This window comes from Tiliqua scincoides, chromosome 2, assembly GCF_035046505.1.
Source record: "Tiliqua scincoides isolate rTilSci1 chromosome 2, rTilSci1.hap2, whole genome shotgun sequence".
Lineage (NCBI taxonomy): Eukaryota > Metazoa > Chordata > Lepidosauria > Squamata > Scincidae > Tiliqua > Tiliqua scincoides.
The window spans coordinates 272,356,328-272,360,158 of NC_089822.1; positions in this window are offsets into that span (position 1 = coordinate 272,356,328).

Genomic DNA, 3,831 nt, shown 5'->3' on the forward strand with positions numbered 1-3,831 from the left:
GCTTACCTGGGTGAGTGCTGGGATTTAGTAAGTTTGAGGAAGCTGCTTTTATTATTTTTAGTCTGTTGTGTTCTGTATTGCTGTCTAAATGCCTGACTTTTATATGCAACCTTATTTAATACAGGCATTCCCTGCTTTCTGACGGCTTGTTTTTTGACGATTCGCTCTTTCCGCTCCTTTCACTTCTACCCAGAAGTCATTCAGTCAGTGCCTGCTCTGCTCTTTCAACCTCTCTCTGCTGTTCTGAAGGCTAAAATTGCCTCCTCCATGTTGGTTTGCTGTTGACGTGGTGATTCAACTGGGCTGTTTGTGTCCAGCTTGAGTTGATAGCAGATGCAAGGGACGGCTGGGGGTGCGTTGTGACCATCCTCCCTGTGGTGGCTGGTTGGCTTCTCTCTCAGGCCCGGAACCCACTGGCTGTTTTCATCCTCCTTTGTGGCCCCATTTTAGGAATAGGGATTTTTCCTAGCACTGGGCGGTGACAGCACTGCCTGACCTTGGGTCGTCCCCTCTCCCAGCTCCATCTGTGCTTCCTCTGCCAGAGACTTGCACGTAGGGAGGTTTCTTAGTGTCAACACCTCAACATGAAAAGATCTCTCTGTCCCAACTATTCCTCATCAATCCAAGGACGTTCTTCAATATTGTCTATTGTCAATTGAAGTGATAATAGGCAACACAGCAGTTGATTAAAGCAATAATAGGTAATTGTGTAAGACAAGGATCATGCAGTAATGGATAAAACAGCTCACACCTCAATCAAGGCAAAAACAGATAATAATTATAAAAGCCAAACCCAACACTGACAGCTTCTTTCTAACTCCCTGTGAAATTCAAGAGACTCAGTCCTTTGGTCCTGGGTAGCTGTTGTAAAGGCATGGGATTGTTCTGGGGGGAGGGGGGAGTGGTTGTCCAGAGGACGAGGGTCACAAGTCAGTGAAGCCCCCGTCTAGGAGGAGAATATTCCTATATCTGGAGCTTCCCATCAGCACAAACATTTCAGGGCACAGTGAAGTATGGAAATAATGTGATGACAACCCACAATCCGTAAGCCTTGAAGCTCATCAGAAAACCGCAGAAGTAGCAGGCGCTCCCAGGTGACAAAATCCAGCATCCCTGGAAATGGCAGATCCCAGCCTGGTTCCTGCAGATGCTGGGAGGGAAAAGAGTCCTTCAGGTGCCCTGGGCCAGTAGGGGCTTCCTAGGCAGGGACCATCACTGTGAATGGTTCCTGAAAGCAGTGAGGAGAGCACCTTACAGCTGGTTCCTGTCACTGACCCAGCAGGGTTCCTGGAACCAGTAGGAATGTGGAGAAGCCTTCAAGGGCCGCCCCATGTATAATGAGCTGCAGTCATCTGGGAAAGAAGTGATCCACTTACTTTTGGTAAGTGAACTTTTGGAGACGCAGCATAAATGTCTTAAATACACAAATAATGAATGTGGCCAGACTGTCTCTGTCCAAGAGGGGCCACAGCAAGCTTTGAAGGGGCAGTTGGTGCACCATCAGGCATCCAGTCAGTAAATTTTATGGGGCTGAGGGGAGGTTCTGAAGTCTGCTGATTTGACAGTTTGCAACTTCCCACAATATAAGGCTGTGGTTGGAAGAGTTTGTGCTTGGAGGGGCAGTTCAGGATGTGGGGAGCAGGGGGTATGTCTGACCCTCTGAAGACCCCCCTCAAAGGGGTTTAATATTCTTTCTCAGTCTAACCCTTTCAGTGACTCCCATCCCACCGCCTGCAAATAAGCGCTCTCCATGTCACCTTTCTTCCCCCTTATGTTTTGTGTTTCTCTTTGTCCTCCTGCCTTTCCAGGAAATCCTTGATAAAACGGAGAGAAGTTCAGAGCAGCCTCACCAAGCTGGTTCTAATGATCTTTAGGTTCTGGTGCTTATTGATTTATCTCAAAGACATGCGTTCTGCCTCTCTCTTGAGAAGCTTGAAGTGGCTTCCAGGGAGCAAATAGGTTGAAAACAGCAGCAGGTCAATCAAGAGCAGTGCAGGGAAACCCAGAGCAGGCAAATCTCTCTCTTCCCACCCATCCTCACTGCCCCCCCACTCCCCAGCGGCCAATCATGACTAAATCAGACAGTTCGTAAAACCCTCTTTGCAGGACCAGACCGTGACCAGGCCGTACAATGACCTTGGCCTTGGCCATACTACAGCCTTCACGGGGAGGGGGGAAGGCATCCCCCAAGGTTGGCACCACCACAGAAAAGTCCCTGATTCCAGCAGATGAACCTCACAGGAGAGGACAACCCTATAACTCAACAACAACACACATTATACGCAGCAATCCCACCCTCTAAGGATGGGGAATTATTATCCCCACATTGTAGAAGGGAGAGAGAGAGCGCGCACATGTACAGACCAAGGGACCCTTTCCGGGCCTCCTCCTCTTCTCCTGTATTCGGCCTGGTATCTTTCAAAAGACAGCTCCCATTGGCTCTGGACCCCTCACCCAGCAGGCTTTCCCAATCCTCCTCTTACCCCTTATGTGGCTGGGTGGCCTGGAGTTGCTCCTTCTCTTATCACAGCCATTTCCAACCACTGTGCCGTGGCACACTGGTGTGCCGCGAGTGGTCCACAGGTGTGCCACACGAATTTGGGGGAAGGTCATTTATTAATAGGGCCAATGGGAGATGTGAGCACCCACTGGCAGCACGGTGTGCCTTGTCAGTTGTCAAAAACCTTGTGGTGGCCTTGACCATTTTAGTGCCTTGTCAGTGTGCCTTGAGATGAAAAAGGTTGAAAATCACTGTCTTGGAAGGTTGAAAGGTGGATCTGGAGAGCTGCAGGCAGTTCTGCTTCTGGGTGGTCTGTTTCTTCCTTTTAGTGCTCCAATCCCACCCCCACCCCCCAGCCATGCTGCAGCACCTGCTCTGATACCTCACTTGCCACTTTCCCCATGACTCCAGAAAGAGGCTTGTGGGGTGTATGAAGAGCCCTGCTGGATCAGGCCAAAGGCCCATCTAGTCCAGCTTCCTGTATCTCACAGTATCTTAGGAACTTTGTCCTGCCAGGTGATGCCGAGAATGCGCCGGAGGCAGCGCATGTGGAAAGCACTCAGTTTCCTCTCCTGTTGTGAGCGAAGAGTCCATGACTCGCTGCAGTACAGAAGTGTACTCAGGACGAAAGCTCTGTAGACCTGGATCTTGGTATGTTCCATCAGCTTCTTGTTGGACCAGACTCTCTGGCACGCCTAACCTTTTGACAAAGAACACCTGCGGAAGGGCGCTGAGGACTCGTACCTCTTCCGCACTGGCCAGATTTCAGTTGAAAGGCCTGGACATGTTCCTGCAGGGGATGCAGGTGGAAGTCTGGAGTGAGAGCCAACTGCAGTTGCCACGTTGATAAGAGTGTCCAGGGTGAGCCTCAAACCCCTGGAGAGAGGAATTGTCTGCTCCAAACGTTGCCTCTGGGGGGGAAAAGGAAGTGGTTGGAGACCTGGCCAAAGGGTTCTAGCCTGCTGCTCTGGGTGGGATCTGGGCTCCTTGCTTCCCTCTCTCAGACTCCCAGGGGCATTTGGTGGGCCACTGTGAGATGCGGGAAGCTGGACTAGATGGGCCTATGGCCTGATCCAGCGGGGCTGTTCTTATGTTCTTAACTACAATTCCCAGAATGCCTTGCAGGTCTCTTGTTATCTGGTGTGCTCCCTGGGGCATTTGGTGGGCCGCTGTGAGATACAGGAAGCTGGACTAGATGGGCCTATGACCTGATCCAGTGGGGCTGTTCTTATGTTCTTAACTACAATTCCCAGAATGCCTTGCAGGTCTCTTGTTATCTGGTGTGCTCCCTGGGGCATTTGGTGGGCCACTGTGAGATGCAGGAAGCTAGA